The 22238-nt window shown below is 40.1% G+C and overlaps 1 long non-coding RNA gene and 1 other non-coding gene across 2 annotated transcripts; one reads left to right on the forward strand and one right to left on the reverse strand.

The window, feature by feature from the left end:
* The first annotated feature begins 569 nt into the window (after positions 1-569).
* LOC118572064 lies at positions 570-676 on the forward strand. The gene has a single exon (XR_004943440.1). It is a non-coding gene; the product is annotated as a U6 spliceosomal RNA (small nuclear RNA).
* Positions 677-4994: 4318 nt separating this feature from the next.
* Positions 4995-19569, reverse strand: LOC118571731. Its single transcript, XR_004943391.1, has 3 exons — positions 18443-19569; positions 17881-18016; positions 4995-5140 (listed from the first exon to the last, which is right to left on the reverse strand). It is a non-coding gene; the product is annotated as an uncharacterized LOC118571731 (long non-coding RNA).
* Positions 19570-22238: the final 2669 nt, after the last annotated feature.

Raw genomic sequence — 22238 nt, forward strand, 5'->3', positions numbered from 1 at the left:
AGGAGTGAGCCAATCTCTGTTGATTCTGTGAAGCTAGGCATTAGCTTCTCATTTCTTGTTCTGATTGCTCTGTTACAAATAATAATTGAATGACAGGCTGGAAGGGAAGAGGCACATAATTATACTTCAGGAATGAAGTTTGCTAGGATAAGGGCCTTAACACCATGTCCCATTCTTAAGATAGAAGAGCATTTGTGAGAAACAATAACATACTATTAAGAGGCTAACAGAACAAGGTCTTATAGGGAAAGAGAGGTTTTCCTGTAAGTCCTGCCAAGGAGTTTCAATATGAGTGAAAATAAGGCAAGTACTGAGATAGTAATTGTCATAAGTGAGAAAGTGGAGGAGGGGATGCCAGAGCAGAACCTTGAGAGAAATCTCATAAGGAATCTTCAGAGAAATCCCATAGCAAAGAAAGTATCAAACTTTCATGACTTTTAACAGGGTGTTGAAAAATTTATACCTGGATTTAGTTCAACATGGCATACATGACATACAATGTGAGAGAGCCACATATTGGTAAGGACCATAAATTAGAAGCTGAAACCATGCAAAAGATATCAATGATGGTGCTCACTTTGGCAGCACATAAACTAAAATTGGAATGATACAGAGAAGATTAGCATGGCCCCTGCACAAGGATGACATGCAAATTAGGGAAGCGTTCCTTATTTTTAAGAGATAGAAGAGAGGATCTCTGGTGTTGAAGATACAGTAGAAGAAATAGATTCATCAGTCAAAGAAAACACTAAAACCAACAAAGTCATGACCCAAAATGTCTACGAAATTTGGGACACCATGAAAAGACCAAACCTATGAATAATAGGGATAGAGGAAGTAGAAGAATACCAACTCAAAGACACAGAAAATATATTTAACAAGATCATAGAAGAAAACTTTCCCAACTTAAAGAACAAAATGCCAGTGAAGACATAAGAAACCTATAGAACACCAAACAGAGTAGACCCCCCCAAAAAGTCCCCTTGCCACATAATAATTAAACTAAATGGACAGAATAAAGAAAGAATATTAAGGGCAGAAAAGGAAAAGGGCCAAGTGACTTATAAAGGCAAACCCATCAGAATAACACCCGATTTCTCAATGGAGACTTTGAAAGCCAGAAGGACCTGGACAGATATAATGCAGACACTAAGAAACCATGGATGCCAGCCAAGAATAATAAACCCAGCAAAACTTTCAATCTTCATAGATGGAGTGAAGACGACCTTCCAAGACAAAACCAGATTTCAACAATACTTATCCACAAACCCAGCGCTGCAGAAAGCACTAAAAGGAAAATTCCAACCGAAGAAAGGCAGATACACCCATGAAAACACAGGCAATAGATAACACCACAGCAGTAAACCCCAAAGAAGAGAAGTACACACACACACACACACACACACACACACAACCACCAAAAAATAAAAATAATACACCTATAAAAAGAAACAGACTAACAGAATGGATATGCATCTTTCTGTTGCATACAAGAAACACACCTCAAATTCAAAGACAGACACCTCCTAAGAATAAAAGGCTCAGAAAGGACTTTCTAATCATATGGTCTTAAGAAGCAAGCTGGTGTCGCCATCTTAATATCCAGCAAAATAGACTTCAAACTAAAATCAATCAAAAGAGATGATGAACGACATTACATACTCATCGCAGGAAAGATCCACCAAGATGAAGTCTCAATTCTGAATATTTATGCCCCAAACACAAGGGCACTCACATATGTAAAAGAAATATTACTAAAATATAAATCACATATAAAACACCACACATTAATGGTGTGAGACTTCAACACCCCACTTTCACCTCTGGACAGATCATCCAAATTGAAACTTAACAGAGAAATAATGGTCTTAACTGATGTTATGGCTCAAATGGACTTAATCGATATCTACAGAACATTCCACCCGAACAAATAAGAAGGAAATTAGAGATACATCACCCTTTACAATAGCCACAAATGATATAAAATACCTTGGAGTTACTCTAACTAAGCATGTGAAGGACCTATATGATAAGAACTTTAAACCCCTGAAAAAAGAAATTGAAGAATGCCGCAGACCACCCAGAGGGAGACCACCACTGCGGGAGAACCAGGGAGAAGGCTCAAGGAGAAGTCAGGAATCGGCGAGGAGAATGACAGACAGACACATGTGTTGATGTGCTGCTGCAATTTTACTTCTGTATAGGCAATGCTTATATACTTTTACAATCGAGGAACTTGGCAGGGGGTTACATCAGGCCATTATTTTTTACAATTACTCAGAATCAGCAAGAAACAATAACAAGAGACATCCATATCTATTTTTGTGTATCACTTCTGCAGCGGGAGTACATTGTGGCTATTGTCTGAGGGCATGATCTCAGAATTTTGTGAAATCTGTCTCGCGCCAGTGACCACATCTGTGGGGAGCCAAACTCTTGCCAGTCTGGGTTATATTTTACTATCATATACCCATTTGCTTTCCAAGCCATTTATACCCTCATAATTTACCCATCTGTTCCCAACTTTATCATAACTTCCTGTATATGGGAGCGGCTCTAGGTAACTTCCACCTTCGGGGGTCCACCTAGGGGCTGTCCATCAGCTCCCTCCTAAGAAGTACTGTGTATACCCCCCGGGAAGTGTGTGTTGGGGAATTTTCTCTAACTCTTTCTCTCTAGAAGGGTCTGGCATGCTATGTTTATTCCCTCGTAACATTTTTATTTTTACTTTCATTTTTGGGCTCTCTGGCTGTTTCTGACAAGAGCTCGCGCTGCTCTACTCTAAACAGGAACGACCCCAGAGATGTATTTGAGGAAGTCTTTTGAGCTTCCTTATACACTGGTCTGATAAATGGAGGTGCTCCGGGTACAGGTGACCTGGGTCAGTCATGTTGGTGCCGACCTGTACTGGTTGTGCTGTTAACTGGAGAAGACACAGATAAGACATACAGAGAAAGATCATGATTAGTGCCAACAAGGACTGTCGTCAAGGCCATTTCGTTCTCCAGGGCTTCCTGGGATCCTCAGGCTGCATGACGATTGCTGATTGTGGGGGAACCGCTTGAGGCCACGCTCCAGGAAGCTCCAACCTCAACCCTTCAGCTGCTGGGCCCCAGCGCAGCGGCATACTTGCTACAGCTACACAGGTGTCACAGCTGTGGGCGTAGCAGTTCCTCCTTTTCTGTTTTTAAAATGAAGCTCAAACACGTCCTGTTGCACTGTCTTCACAGAAGTATAGAGACATTTAATAAGACAAGGAAAAAGAAAAACAACAAGCACTACTAGTAAAATGAGCACTCCAATAAAAATGAAATATTGTAGCCAATCTATGGGGTTCATATCCTTAATTCCTTTTTTTATTTCTGTAGCTAGATCTTGTAATCCGCCTATTTGCAAATGAGCCTGACTCATAGCCGAAATATCTTTCTGTAAAGAGGCCAGATCATGGGTAATATCCGTATCATGCCAGATTCCCTGCAAATGAGCCTTAACCTTCTCCCAAGGCTGGGAAGCATTATAAGGCAACGGGGTAACACAGATGGATTTGAAGTTACCATGGCAGCGAGCAGACATTGTGGTTTTGAGGTTGGAAATATCCTGTCCTAGGGCCAAAACCACTTCTTCCAAAACATTGATCTTAGACTCTAATTTTTTATCTATAGCTTCTTGCTCAAGTAAAGCCATAGTAATATTCTTATTAAGAGTATTGACATAATGAGCTGTATGAATTTCCTGAACTAATGCGGTTGTTGCAACAGCAAAGGTAGTAATAATTGAAATTAGAGCAGTAATACCTAGAATCAAAGCAGCAACAAACCGTTTTGGACGAATCAAATCTTTTAAAGTATTTAAAACTTGCAAGGCCGAATTGTCATACCAAGGTTCAGGGCCCAACTCTACAGGCAACATGACAAATGGAGGTCGCCGGACTATGAGAACCGTCCCTAGATCTTTTGGCTCCGCGGAAGTGATACAATTAGTCAATTTACAAGAATTACATATTATCTGAAAAGAATTACCATCCTGGGTAATATTAATAAAGGAAGATTGTGCTAAGAGCAGAGCATTAGGGTAAGACACGCAGGCTCTAAGGCCAACGGCCTCTGATTGAGTATGGTTAGGTCTTTTTTCTAGCATCATGTTGGAAGCTGCAACAAGCCTAAACAAACCAGAATGTCTCCTAGTAATGTTGCCTTGTTTTGCAAACCATGTAGGTTTTACAAAGCCTGGAGAGAACCATCTCCTAAGAGGCTCTCCAAGTCCTTCAAAAACATAATTATGAAATTTCTCCTTATGAGTATTTAGATAACTCTTATAAGTGTCCTCCTTATCATTAGAATTAGAGTAATCCCATATCCTGAGGGATCCTGACGACCCCTGTGGTTTATACCTTGCAGCTGCATTTGGAAAACCGCAAGTCAACCATGCTGGGAATTTGGACAGAGAAGAATCCCAAAATTGATCTTTATCCCGGTACTTTTGAATACAGGGAGTGATAGGAATGAGATTGACTTGAGTAAAATTATCCTTATACAATTGATTCCCTAAAGTCTGTATCTGGAGCTCCCACACCCATCTCTTACCAGTGTTTGCCCTGTCTGGGCTGTCAGTCAGGAAGGTCCTATATGATGTCGGAAAGCAGCCGTAAGGCACTTTCCCCTGCAGCGTCAGGCAGATTGGGAGCGAATCTGCTCTGCCCTCAAAATTTATTAAGGAGGAGGAGCTGCTTCGATCGTTAGAATCCTGTGCTCCACCCAATCTGACTGAGTCATTGGTTAACACCTTGATAGGCTCCCAATCTAACCATCCTACAGGCTGAATAATCGGGGGATTAGGGACGTATGCCCAGTAGGAAATTCCCTGAGTGACCGGCAGTGGGGTGGAAATTAAAGCTAGAAAGGCAAGGAAATAAAAAGAAATTGTAAGGGGTTTCCCCTGTTCAATTAAAAGTTTCTTTGCGTTCTGAGTCAGATGCCGAATCTGCGACCAAGTCACTTTCGGTTTCTCGCGGCTGAGCTTCATCTTTTTCATGTCCGTCACCAGTTTCCTCTGCTGCTTTCTCCAGTGGCGCTTGCGCCTTCTCTTTTCCCTTTGCAGGTCGGATAAATCGATCTGGGATCCAGATGGGGGAGTCGGCATCCTGTGGGAAAACACAAGCGTACCCTCGTACCGCGGTTATAAGAACATCCGGTCCCTTCCATGTACCTGACAACAAGTCCTTCCAATATACTAGTGGTAAAGGTGTCTTATGGAATTCACGATCCCAATGATTCAGGGCTGCAGTGAGTCCCTTGTCATTTGTATTTAGATGATTAAGCACAAACAGGGCATGGGATAAGACATGATGAGGAGTAAAATACCCATTAGAGGCTTGTAGCCTCTCTATTTGTAACTTTAAATTTTGATGAGTCCTTTCTATAATGGCCTGTCCTTGAGGATTGTAGGGTATCCCTGTAACATGCGCGATTCCCCATTGGCCACAAAATTGTTTGAAAGCTTTAGAAGTGTAAGCAGGCCCATTATCTGTTTTTATTTGTGAGGGAAGACCCATGATTTGAAAACATTGTATAAGGTGTTGAACCACATCTTTGACTGCTTCCCCAGTCCTAGCTGAGGCACAAGTGAAATGGGAGTATGTGTCTACTGTGACATGTACATAACCCATTCTTCCAAAAGAAGAGATGTGAGTCACATCCATTTGCCAGATAACATTAGGCTTCAAACCTCTAGGGTTTACACCCATCTTTTGTGGGTGATGTACTGGGGGGCAATGAGTGCATTCTTTTACTATATGTCTGGCCTGTTCCCTTGTTATAGAGAACATCTTTCTCAGAGCAGATGCATTTTGGTGATGCATGGCATGACTTTTCTGAGCCTCATGTACAGAAAACACTCCCAAAGAATTTTGGGTCAATAAATCCGCCATAGCATTACCTTGAGCCAGTGGACCAGGTAATTTGCTATGTCCTCTAATATGTCCTACATAAAATTTTTGAGACCTTTTTTGAACTAAATTTTGTAATCTCTGTAAAAATGGTAAAATGGGGGACTTTCCTGACAAAAGGGCAGTTTCCAATGCTGGAAACAAGTTAGCTACATATTTAGAATCTGTAAAAAGGTTAAACTCTTGAGAGAACTTTTCAAAGGCCAAAATAGCTGCTCTAATTTCTGCTTGCTGTGCAGAAGTCTTCTCTCCTTCCTCTATCCACAGGCCATGTGTCTGGGTAAAAACCGCAGCTCTTCCTGAGGAGGAACCGTCTGTAAAAATATTTACAGCATGATCTAAGGGGCTATGAGAGAACCAGACAGGAAATATCAATTCCGCATGTCTTGCAAATTCTATTATAGGGTGTCTAGGATAATGAAATAATATCTGACCTGTAAAATTCTGTAGTGCCAAAATCCAATCTTCATTGAATTGATATAAATGTTCCAATTGTGCTTTATTATATGGAATAATAAGCTTATGTGGTTCCTTCCCAAACAATTCTTTTGACCGATTGCGGCCTTTACATATTAATATGGAGCATAAATAAGGATAATCAGCCAACATCTTAGCTTGAGTATGTGGTAAATGTAACCATTCCATCACTCCATCTTGCCACAGAAGAAGATGTCAGAAAATGGAAAGATCTCCCATGCTCATGGATAGGCAGGATTAACATAGTAAAAATGGCTATCTTACCAAAAGCAATCTACAGATTGCTTCTACAGATTGCAATCCCCATCAAATTACCAACACAATTCTTCACAGATCTGGAAAGAATAATACTCAACTTCATATGGAAAAAAAAAAACAACAATATAGCCAAAAGAATCCTGTACTATAAAACAACCTCTGAAGGCATCATGATCCCCGACCTCAAGCTCTACTATAGATATACCGTATTAAAAAGATCTTGGTACTGGCATAAAAACTGACATGTGGACCAATGGAATCGAATTGAAGACCCTGACATTAACCCGCACACCTATGAACATATAATTTTTGACAAAGAAGCAAAAAATGTACAATGGAAAAAAGAAAGCATCTTCAACAAATGGTGCTGGCATACTGGATGTCAATGTGTAGAAGGCTGCAAATAGATCCATATCTGTCACCGTGCACAAAACTTAAGTCCAAGTTGATCAAAGACCTAAATACAAATCCTGTTACTCTGAACCTGATAGAAGAGAAAGAAGGAGGTACTCTTGAATGCATTGGCACCAGAGATCACTTTCTAAATATAACACCAGTAGCACAGACACTGAGAGAAACAATCAATCAATGGGATCTGTTGAAACTGAGAAGCTTTTGTAGAGCAAAGGACACGGCCAACAAGACAAAGCGACAGCCTACAGAATGGGAAAATGTCTTCACCAAACCCACATCTGACATAGGGCTGATATCCAGAATATATAAAGAACTCAAGAAATTAGACCTCAAAAGGCCCAACAGTCCAATTAAGAAATGGGCTATAGAACTAAACAGAGAATTCCCAACAGAGGAAGTTCAAATGGCTGAAAGACATTTAAGGAATTGCTCAACATCCCTAATTATCCAGGAAATGCAAATCAAAATGACTGAGATTCCACCTTACACCTGTTAGAGTGGCTAAGATAAAAAAAACAAAACAAATCAAAACAAAAAACAAACAAACAAAACCAAAAAAAAAAAAAAAAAAACCAGAAGACAGCTTATTCTGGAGAAGATGTGGAGCAAGAGGAACTCTCCACTGCTGGTGGGAATGCAAGCTTGTACAGCCACTTTGGAAATCAATATGGCACTTCCTTAAAAAATTGGGAATCCATCTCCCCCAAGACCCAGCTGTAGTACTCTTGGGCATATACCCAAGGAATGCTCAATCATACCACAAGGGCATTTGCTCAGCTATGTTCATACCAACATTGTAATAGCCAGAACGTGGAAACAACTTAGATGCCCTTCAACTGAAGAATGTATTAAGAAAATATGGTACATATATACAATGGAGTACTACTCAGCAGAGAAAAAAACAATGCCATCATGAGGTATGTAGGCAAATGGATAGATCTAGGAAAAAAAATCATCCTGAGTGAGGTAACCTAGACTCAGAAGGACAAACATGGTATGTACTCACTCATAGGAGGATACTACATGTAAAACAAAGATGACTAGACTGCTACACAACTCCAGGGAGGCTACCTAGAAAACAGGACCCTAGGAAAGACACAGGGATCACCTAATGACAGAAAAATGGATGAGATGTACATGAACAACCTGGATCACAGTGGGAGTAATGAAGGGCAAGGTTTGAGGGAAAGAAAGCTTAGGGGAGCAGGAGATCCCAGCTGGATCAGGAACAGAAAGGGAGAACAAGGAATAACAGACCATGATAAATGAAGACCACTTGAGAACAGGAATAGGCAGAGTGCTGGAGAGATCCCCAGAAATCCACAGTGATATATCCTCTGTAGACTGCTGGCAGTGGTCAAGAGAAAGCCTGATCTGACCTAGTCTGGTGATCAGATGGCCAAACACCTTAACAGTCTTGCTGGAACTCTCATCCAATAATTGATGGAAGTGGATGCAGAGATCCTCAGCCAGGCCCCAGGTGGAGCTGTATGTGTCCAATTGTTGAGAAAGAGGAGGGACTGTAAGAGCGTGAATTGTTGAGACCAAGATTGGAAAAGCACAGGGACAAATAGCCAAATGAATGGAAGCACATGAATTATGAACCAAAGGCTGTGGAGCTCCCAGCTGGATCAGGCCCTCTGGATAAGTGAGACAATTGAATAGCTTGAACTGCTTGGGAGGCATCCAGGCTGTGGGACTGGGATCTGTCCTTAGTGCATGAGCTGGCTGTTTGGAACCTTGGGCTTACATAGGGACACTTTGCTCAGCCTGGAAGGAGGGGACTGGACCTGCCTGTACTGCGTCCACCAGGTTTAAATGAATCCCCAGGGAAGTCTTGGCCCTGGAGGAGATGGGAATTGAGGGGAGGGGATGGGGGAAAGGTGGAGGTGGGTGCGGTATGGGGGAGGACAGGGGAACCCATGGCTGATGTGTAAAATTAAAACACAAATATAATAATAATAATAAAAATAAATAAAAATAAAAAAATGATATCGATGATGTGTTTTACGGTAGTTGAACTTGAAAAGTAAAGACAAATTAATTGGAAGTATATGGAAGAAAATAATGAGTTCAGAGTAGCACAAGGGGAAATAAAGCTTCAGTGTTACAAAAGTAGAATTGATCTTAAGCATGTTCTGAGATTGAGGCAGGAACAGTTTTCCTCTAAAAATATTCTCGGACTGGATAGATTCAGTGCTCAATTCCCCAGGTCCTTTACAAAATTGTTACACTGATGCTACTCTGAGAGACTGCTTAAAACATGAAAGGAAAAAATGCCAGAAACTCAGTGTCCAAAGCCAGATTTACTGTGCTATCAAAAGTAGACAGGACAAACACGTGGAATGGAAATCACAAACCTGTTGCCTGGATGGATACAGACACAAAGGTTCTCCCTAAATTACATGAAAACTGAATTAAAGCTGATGTAAGAGTGATTTGTTCAAAATAAACAAATCAATCAAAAAACAAAGCAAATGCAAAGACTCAGTGAGAGAAGAAACATGATAAGATTCCTAAGAAGCCTTGGGTAACAAGTCACATTTTCTTAATAGCCTTGAACATTCTGATAACAAAAGGAAGAAACCTCAACAAAACAAAGACTGTAAGCCACAAAACAAAATCCAAATACTAAATGACAAAACTGTACTTATCCCATGCTAATTAGGATAGAGACAAAGGTATCCACACCAGTTCAACATAATGCATCAATTATTACCCAGAGTAAGATGGAATAAAAAAAGTTTTAAAGGGTCAATGTAGGAAAGCCAGAATGCAAGTTATCCCAATTAGCAAGAAATATAATTTTGCCATTCAGAGACTATAAATATTCCATGAGAATATTACATCTGATTAATGTTACATCTCATAACTTTAATAAGCTATTCATAAGCTAAACAATCCTCATATATAAGTCAGTTTGTGTTGAACATACCAATAAAAAGTGCTGACAGGTTACCTGAACACTCACAGTGTCCTAAAAAATATCTTAGACTTCCTGATGACTAGCAATCATAGCACCAAAAGGTGGTATGCAGGCTGCTGGAGAAGAGTGACCAGGGTTAATACCCAGATGTGGACCCTATGTGCTATAACTTGACCCTACCTGGCAAGGTATGTCCACTGTTGCAATGATCTCAAGATTATTTCCTGGGTAACCAAGTCCTTTCTGATTGGATTTGAGGCCCTCTCCACAGAAGGAAAAACACACAAGGCACTATAAACCTAGCAAAAGCCCATGGAAAGGGAAGGTGGTAGGCACAATGAGAGGATATATATATATATATATCCTTCAAATGATTCTGCTTAAACGCATATCCTAGTGTTGCTTTCAGCAATAGGCACCAGATATTTCAAAGACTCATAACTGATCAAATACTGAGAACAAGTGACTGCTGAGTACACAGACATAAATGGGAAAGCTACATTATTCTGTCCAAATCACAAAGAATTTTACAGAAGAGGGGGACAATAAGAATACATGACCTGGCCAGGCAATAGTGGCACATGCTTTTAATCTCAGCACTCAGGAGGCAGAGGCAAGCAGATCTCTGTGAGTTTGAGGCCAGCTTGGTCTACAGAGTGAGATCCAGGACAGGTACAAAAACTACATAGAGAAACCCAGTCTTCAAAGACAAACAAACAAAGAAATAGAAAAGAAAGAGTATTAAGAGCTGCTGGCTGTTTGGAACCTTGGGCATACACAGCGAAACTTTGCTCAGCCTAGAAGGAGGGGACTGGACCTGCCTGTAGTAAATCCTCCAGGTTTAAATGAATCCCCAGGGGAGTCTTGGCCCTGGAGGAGATGGGAATGGAGGGGCGGGGATGGGGGGGAAGGTGGGGGTGGTTGTGGGAAGGGGGAGGACAGGGGAACCCATGGCTGATGTGTAAAATTAAAACACAAATATAATAATAATAAAAAAAGAAAAAGAAAAAAAACAACAACTCACTGGAACAAATGACTCCTCTACCATATATTACAAAATTAATAAATTCTATCAAAAAAAAAAGAGCTGCAATGAACATAGTTGAGTATTTGTCCTTGTGGTAAGATTGAGCATTCCTTGGGTATATGCCCCAGAGTGGTATAGCTGGGTCTTGAGGGAGATTGATTCCCAATTTTCTGAAAAACTGCTATACTGATTTCCAAAGTGGCTGTACAATTTGTATTCCCACCAACAGTGTAGGAGTGTTCCCTTTGCTCCACATCCTCTCCAACATAAGCTATCTTCAGTGTTTTTTTATCTTAGCTATTCTGATAGGTGTAAAGATATATTTCAGAGTCTTTTTGATTTGCATTTCCCTGATGATTAAGGATGTTGATCAATTCCTTAAATGTCTTTCAACCATGTGAGCTTCTTCTGTTGAGAATTCTCTATTTAGCTCTATAGCCCATTTTAAAATTGGATTGTTAATTATTTTGATGCCTACTTTCTTGAGTTCTTTATATATTCTGGTGATCAGCCCTCTGTCAGATGCAGGGATGGTGAAGATGTTTTCCATTCAGTAGGCTGTTGTTTTGTCTAACTGACTTTGAGAAAAACAATGACATTATGAGGTTTGCAAGCAAATGGATAGAACTAGAAAATATTATCCTGAGTGAAGTAACCCAGATTCAGAAATACAAACATGGTATGTATTCACTCATAAGTCGATACTAGATGTAAAGCAAAGGATAACCAGACTGCAACTCACAGCTCCAGGGAGGCTATCTAGTAAAGAGGACCCTAAGAAAGACACAGGGATCGCCCAGTGACAAAGAAATGGATGAGATCTACATGAGCATACTGGGGGGGGGGGGGGGGTAATGGAGGGCAAGGGTTGGGGGAAAGAAAGCTTAGGGGAGCAGAAGGTTCCAGGTGGATCAAGAACAGAGTGGCAGAACAAGGAAAGAGATACCATGATAAATGAAGACACCATGGGAATAGGAAAAAGCAGAATGCTAGAGAGGTTCCCAGGATTCTACAAAGATGACTTCACGATAGACTACTGGCAATGGTCAACAGGTTGCCTGAGCTGACCTACTGTGGTGATCAGATGGCAAATACCATAACTGTCATGATAGATGGAAGTGGATGCAGAGATCCACGGCCAGGCCCCAGGTGGAACTCCAGGAGTCCAAAAGACAAGAAAGAGGAGAGATTCTATGAGCAAGAGATATTGAGACCATGATTGGAAAAAGTACAGAGACAACTAGCCAAACTAGTGGAAACATATGAACTGTGGACCAATAGCTCAGGAGCCCCCATGGTACTGGAATAGGCCCTCAGGATAAGTGAGACAGTTGTTTAGCTTGCATTGTTTAGGGGGCCCCCTGGCAGTAAGACCAGGACTTGTCCTTAGTGTATGAGCTGGCTTTTTAGAGCCTAGTGCCTATGCTGAGATACTTTGCTCAGCCTTAGTTCAGGGAGGAGGTGCTTGGACCTGCCTCAACTGAATGTACCAGGCTCTGCTGACTCCCCATGGGAGACCTTGCCTTGGAGGAGGTGGAAATGGAGGTTGGGTTGGGTGGTAAGGCTGGGGGGTCGGAGGAGGGAGGACAGGGGAATCTGTGGTTGATATGTAAAACAAATAGAAAGTCTCTTAATGAAAACAAAGATAATAAATAAATAAATATTCAAAAAGAGAATATGAAAAACATAAATAAATAAATAAATCTTTATCACACTCTGGAAAAAAAAAAGCTGCAAGAGAAAAATACCAAAATATAAGTGTAGGCTTATCAGAATTACACCTAATTTCTCAACAGAGACTTTAAGAGCTAGAAGGGCCTGGACAGATATACTATAGACTCTAAAAGACCACAGAAGCCAGTCCAGGGTAGAATCACCAAAATTTTAATAACAATAAATAAAGGAAGAAATTCTATGATAGAACGAAATTTAAGCAATATCTATCTATAAATTTATCCCTACAAAATCCACCAAAAGGAAAATACCAATCTAAAGAGATTAACAATACCCATAAAACACTGGGAATAAATAATCTCAGACAAGAAAACTGAAAGAGGTGAAGCACACACACCTTCACCACTACCACCACCACCAACAAAATAACAGCAATCATCAAATATATCTCATTGATAACTCCCTGACATCAATGGTCTCAATTACATAGCAAAAAGACACAGACTAACAAGAAGTATGCAAAACAGGATCCATCCTTCTGATGCCTTTAAGAAACACACCTTAACATCAAGGATAGACATCACCCCTGATTAAAAATAATGGGAAAAAAAATTAGAGGCAAATGGATCCAGGAAGCAAGTCAGTCAAGCCATTTTATTTTTTTGGTTGTTCTTGTTGCTTTTTGTTTTTGTTTTTGTTTTTCTTTTGTTTTTGCTTTGGTTTTTGTTTTTCTTTTCTTGAGACAGGGTTTCTCTGTGTAGTTTTGGTTCCTGTCCTGGATCTTGCTCTGTAGACCAGGCTGGCCTCGAACTCACAGAGATTAGCCTGGCTCTGCTTCCCAAGTGCTGGGATTAAAGGCATGTGCCACTGCCACTCAGCTGACATAGCAATTCTTAACATCTATACACCAAACACAAGGGCACATAAGTTCATATAAGAAACACTACTACAGCTTAAATCACATATTGACCCTTACACACTGATAGTGAAAGACTTCAATGCTCCACTCTTGCCAATAGACAGGTTATCCAGATAAAAACTAAACAAAGAAATGCTGAACCTAATCAACATTATAAACCAAATGGCCCTAACAGATATTTACAGTACATTTCAACCAAACACAAAAGACTATATCTTTTTCTCTGCACCTCATGGAAATTTCTCCATAACTTACAACATACTCATAAACAAAGTAAGTGTCAACAGATACAAGAAAATTAAAATACCCTGCATCCAATCTGAACACCATGGATTAAAAAGTTGGACATTAACAACAATAGAAACAACAGAAAGCCAAACTGAACAATTCTCTATTGAATGAACAATGAGTCAAGACAGAAATTTAAAAAAAAAATTGAAACTTTTTAGAACTGAATGAAAATGAACATACATAAACACAAACATATATAAACACAACATACCTAAACATATGGGACACAATAAAGGCAATTCTAAAAGGCAAGTTCATAGTACTAAGTGCCTACATAAAAAAAGTTGGAGAGATTTCATACTAGTAACTTAACAATACACCTGAAAGATGTGGAACAAAGAGAAGAATTAACAGCCAAAGGCGTATACTGTAAGAAATAATCAAACTCAAGCCTGAAATCAATAAAATAGAAAAAACAAACAATACAAAGAATCAATGAAACAAAGAATTGGTTAGAGAAAAACAATAAGACTGACAAATTGTTATGCAAATTAACTAAAAAGTGGAAAGAGAATAACCCAGTTGACAATACTAGAAAGGAAAAGAGAACATAACAAGAGAAACTAAGAAAATTAAGAGAATCATTTTGTATTTGTATTCTACCAAACTGGAAAATCTAAGAGAAATGGATCATTTTCTCTGTTTACACCACCTACAAAAGTTAAATCAAGACCAGGTAAGCAATTTAAACATACCTTTAACCACTAGTAAAATAGAAGCAGCAATTAACAACCTATGAATAAAAAAAAAAAGCCTAGGGACTGATGATTTCAGTGAAGAATTCTACCATACTTTCATATAACAGTTAATGCTAATACTCCTCAAATTATTCCACAACATAAAAACAGAAGAAACATTGCAAGTTTATTTTTACGAGGCCACACTTACCCTGATACCCAAACCACATAAAGACCCAACAAAGAAAGAGAATTGCGAATCAATTTCCATGATGCAAACATTCTCAATAAAATGCTTGCAAACCAAATTGAAGCACACATCTCAAAATGATCATCCACCATGATCAAGTAGACTTCATCCCAGCAGGAATTGTTTAACATATGTAAATCAATAAATGTAATCCATCATATAAACAAACTGAAAGAGAAATAACACATGAACATTCTGGCTAGATACAGAAAAGGCCTTTGACAAAATACAAAACCTCCTCATGATAAAAGACCTGGAAAGATTAGGGATATAAGGAACATGCCTCAGCATAATAAAAGCAGTTTACAGCAAACACAAAGCAAATATCAACTTAAATGGAGAGAAACTTCAAGCAACTCCACTAAAATCAGGAACAAAACAAGGTTATCCACTTTCTCCATGTCTATTCAATACAGTACTTGAAGTCTCAGCTAGAGCAATATAACAACTAAAAGAGACCAAGGGATATAAATCTGAAAGGAAGAAGTCAAAGTATTTGCAGATCAGTGCCTTGTTCAGCTATCATTAGAGACTTCCTCCTGTAGCAGATGGGAATAAACAGAGTCACAACCAGAAAATAAAAAGAGTGAGAGACATTGGAACAATCAGCTTTAAACTTGATGTCTCTATGAAATACCTCTCCTCATGGCTAAGGGAACCCTGAAGAAGAGGAAGCAGAAAGAATATAAGAGACAGAAGGGTGGATGACCCCAAGAAAACAAACCTCTAAATCAACAGGATTGAAGCATATGTGAACTCACAGAGATTGAGGCAGAATGCACAGGGACTGCAGGGGTCTGCACTAGATTGAGTCCTGGAGTTGAAAGAAGTAGATACATGCCCCCATATCTAACCCAGAAGCAATCTCCAATTGATAATCATCTGCTAATAAAAATTTAGTTTGCTCCAAGGGAGTCTCACTGGGAAACTACTCTTAAGGGTAGTCTACAGTAACAGCAATACAATGCCAACATAAAATGAACACAATGGCATCTTTGTATGTTCCTTGTCTCATAATGTTGTGTTAGGGCTTTCTATTTGTTTTTTTGTTATTTGATTTCTTTTTAATTTTATCTTACTTTTATTTACTTTTTTAGGTTTATTTTTAATATATTCTCTCTCTTTTATCCTACAGGTTCTTTGGGTATACATTATGGTTTCCAATTTAGTGTTTTTTTAATACATTTCTGAGACCCATCCAAATAAGTGGGAATTTGTCTGTACCTGTTTCTTGTGTCTTTTCTAGGGTTCTTTTCCTTCTGTTTGTTTGTTTTGCTGTAGTCTGATGCATTAGTTTTTATTTTATGTTCTTATATTTCACTTTATTATTGTCCCTTAGAAGCCTGTTTGTTTCCCAATGAGAGACAGGAAGAGAGAGAAACGGGTGATGGAGTGAGGAGGAAAAACAAAATACAACCAACCAAATAAAAAGATATACCCTGATGGGAGGCACCCAGGCAGTGGGACCTGGACCTGTCCTTAGTGCATGAGCTGGCTGTTTGGAACCTAGGGTTTATGCAGGGATACTTCGCTCAGCCTGGGAGGAGGGGACTGGACCTGCCTGGACTGAATCTAACAGGTTGAGCTGAATCCCCAGGGGAGTCTTTATCCTGGAGGAGATGGGAATGGGGGGTGGGCTGGGGGGAAGGGGAGAAAGGGGGAGGGGGGAAGAAAGGGGAATCCATGGCTGATATGTAAAATTAAATTAAATTATAAAATTTAAAAAAAGAAACAAGATAGAATGGGACAAAAAAAATATACCCTGAGCATGAAGGAAGGATGATGATCACAATTATGGTAAGTAATAGACAAAGAAAAATCTATTCAAATACAAAACAAAGAATATTACTAACCAGGGACAAAATGGCCCATTTACTATAAGACTATGTGATCAATATGGACACATTTTACAAAACATTTTCTAAGATGAAGCAAGCCTTAGTATATTTTCAGGGGAAAAATGGACAGTTTTGATGGGAAAGGTCAAGACTCCACAGTCACTGAAGAGAATGAAATAGGACAGGATATTAGTAGGAAAAGCAGACCATGAACAGCACACAGAGCCAATTATGACTAGCAGGCTTGCAAAAAATCAGACACACAACAGCAGAAGGATTCAATCTTCTGAACCATCAAGTAACATTCTTCTGTACTGTAATGCCTCAGATATAGAACAACCAATCTGGAATAAGGACATCAATAGCAACTAGAAAACCAATCTGGAGTACAGACAACAACAGCAGATAGAAAACATAATACTTAAATGGTATGTGAATACTGACACATGGTTAACATGCTCTTATTCATACAAAAGAACAAAATGTAGGAGGAAGTTAGTCCTCTGAAAAGATTTAATGCGATTTGTATCAAAATCCTAATGACATCTTTTTTGCAGACATTAATCCTAGAAGGATATACAATTTTGTAAAAACACAGAGTTCAAAGATCTTTGAAAAAAAAAGGAGAAAACTTAGAAGTGATTTCAAAATATGTTCAAATTATAGTGAAATCAAGTGGTACTGACATGAAGATGGACAAAGAGAGATAGAAAGGGGAAGGCAATGTATGGAGTTTACCACTTTGTGAAGAAACTAAATAATTCTTATCAAAATCCTCCTAGAATTGTTAGAGAAATGGAGAAATTAACTCTAACAGATATAACAAGCTGAAGAAACTACAAATAGCTTTGAAATTCTGAGAACAGGGAACAAATTTAGAGGCATCAATTTTCCTTTACAATACATTAAAATTTTAGTGATGAGAACTATATGGTATGGAAACACAGAGACATGAATGGAACAGGAACATCACAACTCACAAGCATAGTCAAATAAAACTATATATACACACATATATATCCACACATAGAAAGTCTAATGTCTACAACAGGGCAATCGATCCTGGATCCTGAAGAGATTCTTCTCAGCAGTCTTGTAAAACAGAATGTGGCCAAACCCTTTTCACATCAGGTTTCCACTTTCATGAAAGCCTGAACCTGGGCCCTGCCTCTACCCTCCTGGTACCTTTGTTACTGCCTCTTCACTTTCCAAAGCTCTTTGTTTTTGCTCCAGAGAGGTGACCAGGTGTCATCAGTGTGAGATTTGCATGTGAGAAACACATTGATTCATTAAGTACTTAGATCAAATACAGTGCTGTGCCCTGAGAAGAGAAAACAAAAGAGGACTCTAGAAATTACTTCCCAATTGTTATTTCCTGTCAGAATATTGAAAATATTTAGATACATTTTCATTTGTGCATCTTGAATCTCAATTCTAATTACAGCTCAGTCAAAATTCTAAAGTAGAAACAGAACTTTATGATTGGGTGATAATACTGTACATTATTGAGTTTCTTAATTATTCATGGAACAGAATGGAAGAAGTCTAACCCCTCCAAAAGGACAAACATGAAGAAAAGACAAAATGTCATGAAATCATTCCTTTCTCCTCTGAGATTTTCACTTTGCTCTATGAAATGTAAGACTCATCAACACAAAGCTCACACATAACACACATGCAGAATTGTTTATTTGCCAAGGAACCCCAGAATAAGGAAGAAGCACTGAAAAACAAAAACTATTCTTACCCACAGAAACCAGACTGCTGTAGTTCTCTATCAGCAGGATTTTGTACAACACTCTCTGGACAGGGTCTAAGCATTCCTCCTTCTCCAGGGAGAAGTCCACAGTCACATCACTGCATGTCAACAATGAAATAAAACACAACAGCTTGGACATGTGTCTGTCCACTGCAAGAGACATCAAGGAGACAAAAGAGACATCTTTCTGATGAAGATGAGTGATTATAATTATTCAAAAGATGCTTTCTAGAATAATCCTGTTCTATAATGCATTTTCTGGCTATAAAAAGTGTAGGAAATGATCTCCTCACACTCAGCATGCACATTGTTTGTCTGGAACCTAAAGTGTAATATTAAGACCTCAGCATAAGAATGTGCATTTCTGATAGCTGTATTTATATCACAGAGTGCATGTATCTCAGATGGAACACTAACAATTAATGTTTAGAACTGTAACTGTGGGGCTTGCTCAAATATTTATTCTCATTCAGTCAAATCGGAATCTTTCCTACCTGACAAACTAACAAGCTCTCTTGAACAAGGTGCCAGGTACTAATGATATGGCCTTAGATATCAGATTGGGAGAAAAGAACGTTAGAATTCAAATTAATTAGAATTTAAATTAGGAAACGCTTTGTTTTTCCACAACAGTAAAAAGAACAACAATTAAAGTATTTCTTACAGTCTCGCAGGCGCTGTTCTTAATTTACAACATCAAAACGTACATTCAAATTATCTACTAGATTATTGTTATGAGAATATTCAGGCATATGAGATAATAACAACTAGGACTGCTCAGTTCTTATTATAAAAACTTTAGACTGAAGGATAAAATATTAGCAAACAATATTTTCTAGCTGGTTTCCTTAAGGAACATCAAACCCTGGTCCTTTTCCTCCGAAATCCGCCACTGCGCTGACAAGCTAGTTTTCCAGACCCAGGCCTGTGGTTCCCTCCACCGCGATGCTCTGACCGGGGTGAGTTTTGCAGTCCGTTCCATGTGACTCTTGTGGTTCCAGTGAGCTTTCACGTCCCGGTTGCCTGGCTGGGACCCAGTCTGGTCTCCCCCTCTGCCTTTCACTCTAGCTGCAGGGGACCCCTGAGTTTTCCAGTCCCTGCAGCCTCTGCTAATTTTCTCTGGCTCCTCCCACTACGCCATCAGTTCCGTCACGTCACAGCCTTGACTCCCGCCCACACCACAGCCTTTAATTTCTCAAGTTCACCCTTACTGTTTCTCCACCTGCCCCCATGACTACTATCACCTGGGTGAACGTCTCCCCTCCCCACTGAGAGCGGCCACGCCCACTCTGCCTTCCTAGCCATCAGCTGCCACACCTGGGCTCTCTCATATACAACTGCTCCACATGGTTTCTTTCCGCTTGGAGCAGACCCTGATCCAGAAGGACACTGTCACTGTCCTGTCCTGACCCCTCACCCTGGGCTCTGACGACTTCAGATACAAGAGATCCAGCCTAACAAGACATTCCAGCCCCTTAGGGAAAAAAATGTGCCAAAAGAAAGCTAACAACCTAAATTCCCAAGCACAAACATGTAACAAATTAAAATCCAAGCAGGGTGCCTGTAACGGTAGTACCATGGAGAGGGTGGGGATAGGGGTAGGCTGGGCATGATGGTCCAGTTCCAGGTTCAATGACAGAACTTGTCTGAAGGGAAATAGGTCAAGAATATAAGACACACTATGCTTTTCTCTGACCTCAGAGATGTGGACAGACGCCAGCACCTTCACGGGAGTGACCCACACCGAATGTATTAAAACAATACAATGGGACAAATCAGTTCAATTTGGTAAGGCCAGGCCTCACGCAGCACCCGTCCTCCTTCGCTTGTGTCCTGGACTGAAGAGATGGCTCAGAGGTCGGTATGCTTATTGTGGGGTAGTGGGACTGGATTTTGGATCCCAGCAACCACTTAACTAGCCAGATGTCTTTCATATGCTAGGAACACAAGCTGGAGGTTGGGTTGGGTGGGCCTAATGAACTCAGCCCCAAATTCAGGGAGAGACCCTACCTAAGTGACAGAGGAGGACACCAAATGTCCTCTTATGGCTTCTGTGAGGGGGCAGGAGAGTGGATTCAGGTACACACTCGTGTGAGCACACACACACACACACACACACACACACACTACCACCCTTGCACACATAAAATACATTGCAGATTATAAAAGAGGGAAAAACAAAACAAAACAAAATGTGGTGGTATTGTGTTCCCAGAAATATTGTGTGTTCCCCAAAATAAACTTATCTGGGGTCAGAGAACAGACAGCCACTAGAACAGAGCCAGAAATGGTTGCTAGAAAATGGGTCAGAGCAAGCCATAGCAGAAGTTAGGTGGTGGTGACACACACCTTTAATCCCATAAATCCAGCCTTTAATCCCAGGGAGTGATAACAGAAAGTAGAAAGGTATATAAGGCCTGAGGATCAGGAACTAAGTTAGTTAAGCATTTATTTAGTTGAGCATTCAGGCTTTGGAGCAGCACAGTTCAGCTGAGAGCCATTGGGATGAGGACTCAGAAGCTTCCAGCCTGAGGAAACAGGATCACCTGAGGAACTAGTAAGGTGAGATAGCTGTGGCTTGTTCTGCTTCTCTGATCTTCCAGCATTCACCCCAATAACTGGCCTCGGATTTGATTTTATTAATAAGTACCTTTAAGATTCATGCTACAACAAAACATCAAGGGAGGAATAATAGGTATCTAGAGCTGGCAAGATGTACTCAGCATGTCAATGCCAAACTTGATGCCCAGAGTACAAACCCTGATACTCACAAGTTGTCCTCTGACTTCATGTCCTTGTGTTGACATGCCTCCTCCCCACATATATCTAAATGTGAAATTAAAAAAAAAAAAAAGTCCATGGGCTTGATTCTTCACTTCCCACAAAAGCCCCTAAGTGTTTTTGACAATAAGGACTCAAGTTGGAGGGAGGAGGGAGAAAGGTTGCTCTAGTATATGTGTGGCACAGCCCCTTTCAACTACAAATCAGACAATGGACTGGATGTAAATATCCTCCCTACTAAGTGGATGTATCAGTCGAGCTCTTGTGCCACCATGCTATATCACCAAAAAATTTAAATTAGAGATATTCTCAGCTGGGGAGTTGGCCTCTGCAAGCATGATGACCCAAGATGGAATCCTAAGAACCCAGTTAAAAATGAGAATTATCAGCTAGGCGATGGTGATGCATGACTTTAATCCTAGTACTTAGGAGGCAGAGCCAGGCAGACCTCTGTGAGTTCCATGCCAGCCTGGTCCTCAAAGTGAGTTCCAGGACAGGCACAAGGCTACACAGAGAAACCCTGTCTGGAATAAGAGAGAGAGAGAGAGAAAGAGAGAGAGAGAGAGAGAGAGAGAGAGAGAGAGAGAGAGAGAGAGAGAGAGAGAGAGAGAGAGAGAGAGAACATTGGGTAGGTGGAGACAGGTACGTCCTGAGAACTAGCCTATCCCCAGCCTGGGGTTAAAACCCTTGAAATCCATGCTACTTGGTTCTCTCCTTTTTTAAGGCATGGTATTCATGACCCATAACTTAGAACTGGTTCTGAAGAAGAAGGGCTAAGACTGGGTGTGAATCTCAGGACTAGATTTTGGAGGATAAGGATATATGTGTGAGAGAGCAACCAGAGGTGCCTAAGCTAAATTCTGAGCAGCTATAGGCCACCAAGACTTTCTCTTGTCTTAAGGTTTCCCATAGCTAAGCTGGTCACTCACTTGGGGCTGATCTTAAGGTATCTTTCTCACCAGACCTGCCACTGGTCCAGACAAACCCAAATGCTCTACCCTAT

Source organism: Onychomys torridus, chromosome 21 (genome assembly GCF_903995425.1).
Source record: "Onychomys torridus chromosome 21, mOncTor1.1, whole genome shotgun sequence".
Classification (NCBI taxonomy): domain Eukaryota; kingdom Metazoa; phylum Chordata; class Mammalia; order Rodentia; family Cricetidae; genus Onychomys; species Onychomys torridus.